The following is an 11224-nucleotide window of genomic DNA, read 5'->3' on the forward strand; positions in this document are numbered from 1 at the left end:
GAAACGTGCACGAACACAAACACTTACACACTTACACACGGCAGCCTCGATGGGCCGCCCATGCGTGCGCACGAGCAGCAGCCCACGCAACTCCCGCGCGCGCTGCGCTCGCTGTGCGTGCTTGCGCGCGCTGTGCGTGCTGCGCGCGCTGTGCGCGCTGCGCAGCCTGCTGGGCCTGGCCTTGCGCTGGGCCTGGCGTGGCTGTTTGTGCGGCGCGCTTGGCTTGCTGGGCGATGGCCTGGCTTCGTGCTGGGCCTCGTCCGGCAGGCCTCGTCCGATGCTTATTCGTACGATACGCTTCCGATTAAATTTCCGATTCCGGAATTCATTTCCGATACGAACAATATTTAACATTTCCGATTCCGGAATTAATTTCCGTTTCGAACAAATATTTAATATTTCCGTTTCCGGAATTATTTTCCGATTCCGGTAATATTTCCGATTCTGACAATATTTCCGTTTCCGGCAATATTTCCGTTTCCGGCAATATTTCCGATTCTGGTAATATTTCCATTTCCGATAATATTTTCCGATACGTACCATGTTTCCGTTTCCGGCAACATCTACGACTTGGATAATATTTATATTTCCGATACGATCCATATTTCCGTTTCCGGTAATATCATCGTTTCCGGAGTATTCATTTCTTGCCTGTGACGATCTCAGCTCCCACTGAAACCAAGATCCGTCGGTTCCGAATATCCATAGATAGAGTATTTAATGCCATTAAATACTTGATCCGTTTACGTACTATTTGTGTGACCCTACGGGTTTAGTCAAGAGTAAGCTGTGGATTAATATCATTAATTCCACTTGAACTGAAGCGGCCTCTAGCTAGGCATTCAGCTCACTTGATCTCACTGAATTATTAACTTGTTAATTAATACTGAACCGCATTTATTAGACTTAACATAGAATGCATACTTGGACCAAGGGCATTATTTCCTTCACCAACACCATACAATACGCAGCCCCTAACAAAAGTCGATGTCTAAATAAAACATTTACTAGACCCATCAGCTAAAATGGCTGAACCCACACAAGAACCACCAGAAAGACAGTTTCCTCTACAAGTTGAAATACCCACAAAGTAAACATCATTCAGATTTTCAGGTGGGTACGTTAAGAACTTAGTATGATCCATCTGCAACATTGTTACACTCCCGGGACAATCCCTAATCTCACTCTTCTACTCGCACCCTTTATTACTGTCATTCGGGTCAACCGGGTCGAAATTTTCAGACGGGTACCCACAAACCGGGCTGGTTCATTGTAACTACAGATTCCTATATGACCACAATACCCTAACACTTAGACATTGATCATTAACAGTTGTCCATCTCACAGTGGAAGTCCCACTTCCTTTGCTAGAATTGTAAATCGTCAAATTACCGTCACTATCCAATTTCAGAAATCTCAAGATATTCTCAGATTCAGCATAATCACTCCCATAGGCCATAGTCACAAAACCAGATAGATTATCATCATAGAGTGACAAAATCCCAATTAATTGAAGCCCTAATCTAGGGTTACGTTACTCAAATTAGTACTAACAGTAGCATTCAACCCAATGCTCAAATAAACAATATCTTTATTCCACTGTAATGTAAAATTCTCAGTTCTGTTTAAAGAAAATGAATATAACCCGGATGATAAAACCATCACAACAGTGAAATTTTACAATGGGACAATTGTATTAGTCGGATGATCAAAAGTGGACCATACAATTAAATTAGACCAATTTTTGAGGCAGAAATTACTGGAATCATCAAGGGTGGCATGAAAAACGCCGGAATTGGAAGTGTTGGATTTCCAGAGGGTGGTCCTGACGCCACAGAGTTGTCGGAATTTACTACGCGTGGATGGAATTTGATGATGGTGGCTTGCTGGTGGCGATGTTTATAGTGATTTTAGCGGCCGTGAGGAAATTTTTTAAGGGTTTGCGAGGTTTTTCACTGGAAGAACATAGGAAGAAAGAAGGAGAAAGGTTGGGGTTTTGGATGAGGAATAAGGAATAAGGAAGGAGAATAGGGGTATAATAGTAAAAGCACACTAATGCCTAGTTAACATCGTTAGCCTCCAATAGTCATTAAGAGTATTTCATACAAGAAAATGAATCCTCGATGTATTTGGTGAATACCTGAAACTACAAGGGTATTTCGTGAATAAACTTAAACCTCGGGGTATCCATGAAAAATACGCTCTTTTAATAAAATATCTCTTTTTCCTTTCTTTCTTTATTATATTCTCTCTCTTTGATTTATTCCAAAAATTAGAATCTCTTACACTCAACAATTACTCTTACACCCAATTATATCAATAATCCATTTTTCTTAATCCCCTCTCCGATTCCAATTGGGAAGATCTTTAAGGAACGGAGGGAGTGCCATATAATAATAATTTTCTTAAACTGATTATGGTAATAATTTAGTCAAATAGGTATATCAAATGAAAAATGTATGTACTTAACATTTTGGTCAAATTAGCATATTAAGCATATAAAATATGTAATACGTAGTAGGACAGAAATTGCGTTTTAAATGATTAAATGAGTATGTAATTGATTTACTTATTATGCATTTGCTTTATGAAGAGAAGTATATTAGTTAACATTTTATACAAAAAATGATTAAATAAAATTGTCGATATTCGTGCGTTCACGGGTTCTAATCTAGTTGGAAATAATTTAGGAGATTCTCTTTAATTATGAATAGTGTCAAAATTATAAGTTGAAACATCATTATAATATTAAATTAATAAAAACACTAAATATACGCCTTATTCTTCTTAACTGAACTGAACTGGACAAATAATAAATAATGTTTAACAAACACAGAGTAACAGATACGTAGCATGGAGTAATAAATAATAACAAGTACGTACGCCCTCTGTCTCTTTTTGTTCTTTACGTTTTCCTTTTTGTGTGTCCCACATGTTCTTTACATTTCCTTTTATATTATCACATAAATGCTTTAATATTCTATCAAAATTTGTGTCCAATAATTATTTTAACCAGTTAAATTTACTAGGTCATTTAATCTCTCACACTTTTCCATTGAGACATTAAATTTACTGGGTCTTTTTGGTTTTTTTATTTGGAAAATTTGGTAATATTAATCCAACCTTTTGCCGATTTTCTTTTATTAAGCCCACCTACGACATATTTTTTAATAATCCCACCTTTACCACCCAACGTCTTTTATTGGGCCCAACACGTCATAAACCTATTGTCGCCGGTAATATATCCCTACGTGGAAGTACTCTCTCTAGATGTATTCAGTCATCATCATCAATTCATCACCATCTCGATGATTTTTTCACCAGTTACCGGTCACTTAAGTCCAATAAAAGTCGTTGGGTAGTAAAGGTGGGATTATTAAAAAATATGTCGTAGGTGGGATTAATAAAAGAAAACCGGCCAAAGGTTGGATTAATATTACCAAATTTTCCTTTTTATTTTTCACAATATCAGAATTTTGATAAAAGTGAAAACATTATAAATAAAAGTAATTTTCTTGTTTAAATAAAAAAATAGAGGAATATCAATGCACATTAATTAGCTAGTCATTCAAACACATGCAAAATACAAAACATAAAAACCACAAAGAGACGGAGGGAGTACTAGTAATTATTAATTAATAGATAATAATAATTACTAGTAATAATTAATAAATAACAAATAATTATTATTATTAATTAATTAATACTTACAATAATAATTAACTATATTATTACAAGAACAGGGTAATACTAATAACTATATTACAGAGTAATATTTTAAAACATAATCCGTATTTCGTACTTCTTACTCCGTACTCCGTAGTACAGAAGTAGTATATATTTTGCATACTATGGTACCATGTGTCCCCTTTCTTTGTACTTTTTTTTATTTTTAAAAAATCAAAATGTTGCGTCTTCTTACTTTTTCATTTTTATCTATCATTATATTTAACATTCTTATATTTATTGCTTTCACGTTCTAATTTGAAATAATAATAAGATCCTTTTATCAGAGTTTTATGGGTAGTGTTGCCAAACTTAATATTCATTCTTCACTCTTATTTCAATATTTTGTATTCTATTTATCCCATCTTTTATTACATAAAAAATTATGGCTTTTTTTTAAAAAAAAATAATAGAAACCGTGCAATGAACAGACAAAAAACCAGTTATATAGTTAGCCCTAGTTGTGTAACTCCATTTACAACCATACAATAGAAATGATGTCCAAAGTATCCTTATACTGGAATATATAATAATTTGGTCTTACATATTCTGGTATTAGTTTTATACCCTTACGACGCACGGTTGTGTAGTAATATACATCACCAAAAAAATGATCTAATAACATTTTTTTTAATATTTTTATTTTTGAAAGACAATAATATTCTTTATTTTCCACAATTTACTTCGTAATAGTTATTTGGATAAAAAAATTATTACTTTTATATATGTAGCCATCTAATGACCACAACACATTGTACGTTAAATTATTATTACACATATACAGTAGTTGCCAAAAAAATGAAAGGAAAAATGAACAAATTAAAACTAAATACTTCGTATTTACATTATTGAAAAGGTAGACACGTGACTAGTTGGTTAGAGTACATAAAATATTTTGCACTTCATGTGCTAAACGAAATAGACCTCATTGTTTAGAATTTGTGGGGTTTGGTGAGGTACATAGTATAATTCATGGATATGATTTAGATAAGGAGTAAAAAATGAAGTTGTTTTGCTATTCTTTTATCTCATGAATCAATGATAACGGTAATGGTTGAATGATGGCTACATATTATTCTTGATTATGTCAAAAAAAAAATATTCTTGATACTCCTCGACTCTTGCTTCCTCTCTATTGTCACCAAATAGTAAGTTTGAACAATGCTGAACACATCACCAAAAAAATTAAAACGCTAAGTACACAGTATAAAAACTGATTAATTCTCAAGTGACCAAATCACAAAAATTAAAAACACCCACCTGTAAAGTTTCTTTCTTTCACAGTGCTCGACGTGATTAGTAGCCTTCAAAAATCACAATCACTAATGTAACTCCGAAAATAACAAACAAAAAAAATTTATTAAGAAAACAATGGCTAATTAGGCACGAAAAGATCACAAAAACAAAAGGATTTAATGTATATATTGTGGCCACACACTTCTTTATAAGAAGAAACTACACACTAATGCTATGCACAATTTGAAACAAAATATTTATCTCATTGTTGGAAACATTCATTTAATTCAATTAATTAAAATATGTACATGAAAACTATTTATTTATTTATCTATGTGGCACGAGTATTTTTTAATTCCAAAATAGATTAGAAATCTTATTTCTCATTGGCCGAAATCTAATGATTTTAAAATTATTTTTTAATTCTAAAATAAATTAGATTTCTTATTTCTCATTGGCCGAATATAATGATTCCTTACATGGCGCTCTAATAATTGCGCAAGTATGTTCTCTTCAATTGTATACTAGTATTAAATCCCGTGCAATGCACCGGTTTCGTTTTAATTTTTATTATATTAATTATTTTGTACTTATGTTATTAAGCGGTATTTCGGGTAATGCACGGGTTTTGTTTCATTTTTTTTTGTGTAAGCATGAGTTTCATTTTAACTTTTGTGTTAACCCCCAATATCACTCAATTGAAATAATATCACAAAATTTAGGGAACAAAAAAAGAAGTCTAAGTGGGAAAATGAAATATTGAACGAAGTTGTAAATATAAAAGAAGCACAAACTAGGCAGAATTTATGAACAATTGTTAATAAAAGGCACTATTTGTTAAAAAATAAAAATAAAGGTTAAAGTGAACCATTAACAACCATACCAACCACATTTAGAAAGAGAAAAAAACAACAAAGGAAAAAAGACAAATTTGTTTAGAAAATTGGTTATACAATAACTCAAATAAAATTTACTAAATAACAAAAATGTACATACCATGGAGTGAGTACATAGTTTTTAGTGTTACAAGTGTTATAACTGAACACAGTCAAATTTATACAATGGAATCTTTTTTATATTCCCAGCGATATTTTAAAAAATTGTATCATTATATTTTTGTCACTGATAATATGATATTAATTGTTCCATATTTCTTACAATTTTAGAGATTACCATTATATTTTATTTTTTATTATTTTCTTTTATAAATTCACATTACGTCAAAGGTTAATTATAAATATTGCACAGTGAAAGTATGTTAAAAGTGAAAGATTATTTTTCCTTTATAAATTTACGCCTTTTTCGATGCTCACCCGACTACTAATGCTACTCTCAAATTAATGCATGTGAATTACGTTGAACTACTGAATCAGGGTCGTCTTAAACTTTTCGGAGTGTTATTAGACAATTCTAAAAGTCTCCAATTTTTATTACGTAAATATGAGATTAGTGTTTTTATATACTATATTTTTTACACTAGTGTTTGCTTTTGAATTGAATTTTATTTAGATTTATTTTTTAATTATTAGAGTATTTTATTTTGGATAGGGTTTTATATAGGGCTGGCAATCAGGTCAGTTTGGGTCAGGTTCATGTTCGGGTCAACTATAATCGGGTTGTGACCCGCAAATTTTTGGCTATACCCGGGTACAGCCAAAGCTGGTTGTACCCCCATCCAAAACGATGTCATTTTGTGTTGTTTAAAATGAACATTAATATACTGGTACAAAAATGAACATTTACTATTTTGGAAATGAACATTTATTTATTTATTTGGATTGAACATTTACTATTTTGGAAATAAACATTTATTTATTTATTTGGAAATAAACTACAAAAATGAACATTTACTATTTCGGAAATGAACATTTATTTATTTATTTGGAATGAACATTTACTATTTTGGAAATGAACATTTATTTATTTATTTGGAAATAAACAATATAGGCGCTTGTAAAAACATAAAGACCAATGAAATGAACAATTTCATTATGAGCATTAACCATATATTAATTGTGGACAAACAAATAAACAAGAAAGAACAAATAATTCAACAAAAAAGAATAAACAATATAAAAAAGAACATAAAATTCCAGAAAAAAGAACAACCAACACAACAATTATGAACAATTTTATGATGAATTTTAAAGCCAACATGAAAGAACAAACAATACAACAAGAAAGAACAAATACTGGTACAAAAATGAACATTTACTATTTCGGAAATGAACATTTATTTATTTATTTGGAATGAACATTTACTATTTTGGAAATGAACATTTATTTATTTATTTGGAAATAAACAATATAGGCGCTTGTAAAAACACAAAAGACCAATGAAGTGAACAATTTCATTATGAACATTAACCATATATTTATTGAACAAACAAATAAACAAGAAAGAACAAATAATTCAACAAAAAAGAACAAACAATATAAAAAAGAACATAAAATTCCAGAAAAAAGAACAAACAATACACCAATTATGAACAATTTTATGATGAATTTTAAAGCCAACATGAAAGAACAAACAATACAACAATAAGTTTGATGAATGAATTTAAAAAACAACAAGAAAGAACAAACAATACAACAAGAAAGAACAAACAATACAAAAAGAAAGAATAAAAGATTAATGAAGAGTTTAATTATGAACATTAACCAAATGATTATTATAAACAAACAAATAAACAAGAAAGAACAAACAATATAAAAAAGAACATAAAATTCCAGAAGAAAGAACAAAAAATACAACAATTATGAAAATTTGATGATGAATTTAAAAAACAACATGAAAGAACAAACAGTACAACAAGAAAGAGCAAACAGTACAACAAGAAAGAACAAACAGTACAACGAGAAAGAACAAACAGTACAATAAGAATAAACAAACAGTACAATAAAAAAGAACAAACAGTCGACAAGAATGAACAAACAATATGAGCGCGTCGTTTTTGGGGGGTCTGGCTGTACCCGGGTACAGCTGTTAACGATTACTCCCTCCGTCCCGGAATACTTGACCTGTTTTCCTTATCGTGTAGTCCCTTAATACTTGACATGTTTCTAAAAATGGAAATATTCTAACAATATTATATTATTTCTCACTCCACCCCTATTAACCCACCTACCCCCTACTTCATACAAAAAATAATTAAAAATTCAACCCCTACTCTCCCCCAACCCCACCTCTTAACCACCTCCCTCTAACTACATTAAAATAATACCCCACTATCAACTACTACCTATTAAATTAAATAAGTCCATTTAAGTCCCTTAAACTTTGTGCCGGTCAAACCGGGTCGAGTATTCCGGGACGGAGGGAGTAGTTGTAACCCCCCGACCTGAACCTGATCTGTTTTACTAAACAGGTTGAAAACTCAAACCTGAACCCGATCTGTTATTTTTCAGGTTGACCCGACCTGATCTGTTTAACCCGAAATCATATTTTAATTTTTATTTTAGGTCAACACGAAAATGTTTGATTGTTTTACCGAATTAGTTTTAATTGTTTTTAACATATACTTGAGCAACATATAACTGGCAAAGAGTAAAAGACGAGCATGTAAAATCAGTTTATCAGGGGCAAAAATCAAAACGCAAAAGTTAAAATTTACAACGAAAAAAATTTCAACAAATATTAAAGATTACAACATAATTAAACTATTTGTAACTTTTATATAAGGCGGCCTTACACAAAAGCCCACCTTGGTGTCATATAAGTTAAAGAATGAAATCAATTAGTTAAGCACTGCAACTAATTAGTTAAGCACTAAAATCAATTAGTTAAACAATGAAACTAATAAGTTAAGAACTAAAACTAATTAGTTAAGAAATTAAACCAATTAGTGAAATAATCAAAGTGGTCTTTCCGGTAAGGCGGTCTTACGTAAAAGTTACCGTTAAACTATTCTTGAACATTATAGTAAACTTTGGGCTTCCTCCTCTCCCGCTTTTGAGCTGGTTCATCTTTTTTGCAACAAAAAAACAAAACTAAACAGAGTAATTATTATTCAAATTCACATCAATTATATACAGTATATGTACCAACTTACAAAAACGCAATTGATATCTATATCTTATTGGTAATATATATCTTACTTGCCATAAAAATATATATTACTGTAAAACTAACAATTAATGCACAAATTTACTCTATAATCAACCATTAATCCACACCTAACGTAACTATGAGTCCACATAATTAACATAAATTTAACATTTAGACTTCGAAATTATTAAACATAAAGATCGACATAATTATAATTATAAGAATAACATATAATCCATAAATATACTCTATAGTCAACATAAAATGATAAAACATAATACATCAACAAAAATTATAATAAAATGATAGATCTAAAATAACAAAGCCCAAAAAAAAAAATCAAAACAACTAACATTACCGGTTAAAGTGGTCACGTGAGACGATAAGGAGGTGAGCTGAACTGTTGAAGAAGGCGGCGGAGACTAGGGACTAATAGGAGAAGCGGTGGAAATTAAGAGAGAGAGAGTGTGTATGAGCTATCTTAGAGAAAGAAAGGGTGGCTGGTAAAACTGTAAAAGAATCTGAAAATGGTTAGGGTTAGAGTAATAGAGAGCTTTTATATTTAGGGTTAAACAGTGAATGGTGAATTGGGGCTTGGGCTATTACATAAAAATCCAAAATGTTATAATTCCTTTAACCCCTAACTGTTATACCCGGGTACAACCAACTCTGACTGTACCCTTAAAAAACGACGCGTCTGTATTGTTTGTTATTTTCTTGTTGTACTGCTTGTTCTTTCACGTTGTTCTTTAAATTCATCATAAAATTGTTCATAATTGTTGTATTGTTGTTCTTTCTCTAAAAATTTATGTTCTTTTTTATATTGTTTGTTCTTTTTTGTTGAATTATTTTTCTTTTTTGTTTATTTTTTTATTCATATTAATCCTCTGGTTAATGTTCATAATGAAATTAAGATTTTCATTGATCTTTTATGTTTTTACAAGCGTCTGTATTGTTTGTTCTTTCTTTTTGTATTGTTTATTCTTTCATGTTTTTTTAAATTCATCATAAAATTTTTCATAATTGTTGTATTGTTTGTTCTTTCTTCTGGAATTTTATGTTCTTTTTTATATGGATTTTTTGGTATTTACTACCTTAAAAATACACCACTTTTGTATTTACTACCTTATGAAAATTTTATTTTAAATTACTACCTTAAAGTTCCATTTTATTTGTAGTCACTACCATTTTACAGTTTTCTTATTTTAAAATTGAGATATCTCTTTCGTTTCTTAATCATTTTAAGTGATTCAAAGCTCATTCTTCTCATTTATATGTAAGGATTCCATAGGGATCTTACCTTTTAACATTTCGTAAAAGTTTAAACAAATTAAATATTATTTTTAAACTTTTAAAATGTTACGAATTATCAAACGATTTTTTTTGAAATGACGTTCTCAATGAAATCCCTATAGAAAAAGGAAAATAATGAACTTCGAATCACTTTAAACGATTAAGAAACGAAGGAGATATCTTAATTTTAAAATGAGAAAACTGTAAAGTGGTAGTAAACAAAAAGAATCTGGAAGTTTAAGGTAGTAATTTAAAATAAAAATTTCATAAGGTAGTAAATACAAAAGTGGTGTATTTTAAAGGTAGTAAATACCAAAATTTCCTTTTTATATTGTTTGTTCTTATTTTTGTAGAATTGTTTGTTATTTCTTGTTTATTTGTTTGTTCATAATAATCATGTGGTTAATGTCCATAATGAAATTATTCATACTTTTTGTTTTATTTGTGCATATCTTTTGTATTCTTTGTTATTACTTGTTCTATTACTGAGCATCTTATAAACCCTTTATCTTTATAACCTATTTGTTTTCTTTGCATTCTCATCATTTTCAAATCAGTAAATGTTCAATTTTAAATTAGTTGTGATCATCATATCAAATTACGATTTTCATTTTCAGTCTACAACAATGAGGAAATTGAAACTGTAAAAGTCAAATATTATGTTCAAATCACACTTCATACACACATTCAAAAGTATAAGAACTCGAGACTACATCAAAAGCAAGATTCAAGATTGAAGATATATAATAATAAGTGGATGATTTCTACCAATATCTTGTAATTCAAGTACAAACTTACTTTAATGCCTAAAATGTTTAATTTTTTGGTAAAATATGTTATTTGACATGTTTTAATTGCTCAATATATGTAAATATATGTTCAAAGTAATAACATAGTAATGCAATAACTAAGTTCATTTTA

At 30.3% G+C, this 11224-nt stretch overlaps 1 long non-coding RNA gene across 1 annotated transcript; it reads right to left on the minus strand.

Moving 5' to 3' along the window:
* Nucleotides 1–4545: 4545 nt before the first annotated feature.
* On the minus strand, nucleotides 4546–9876 carry LOC130469139 (uncharacterized). The gene is made up of 2 exons (XR_008929512.1): nucleotides 4987–9876; nucleotides 4546–4890 (listed from the first exon to the last, which is right to left on the minus strand). It is a non-coding gene; the product is annotated as an uncharacterized lncRNA (long non-coding RNA).
* Between the last annotated feature and the right edge of the window lie 1348 nt (nucleotides 9877–11224).

The sequence above is a fragment of the Spinacia oleracea genome, chromosome 3 (genome assembly GCF_020520425.1).
Source record: "Spinacia oleracea cultivar Varoflay chromosome 3, BTI_SOV_V1, whole genome shotgun sequence".
NCBI classification, from domain to species: Eukaryota; Viridiplantae; Streptophyta; class Magnoliopsida; order Caryophyllales; family Amaranthaceae; genus Spinacia; species Spinacia oleracea.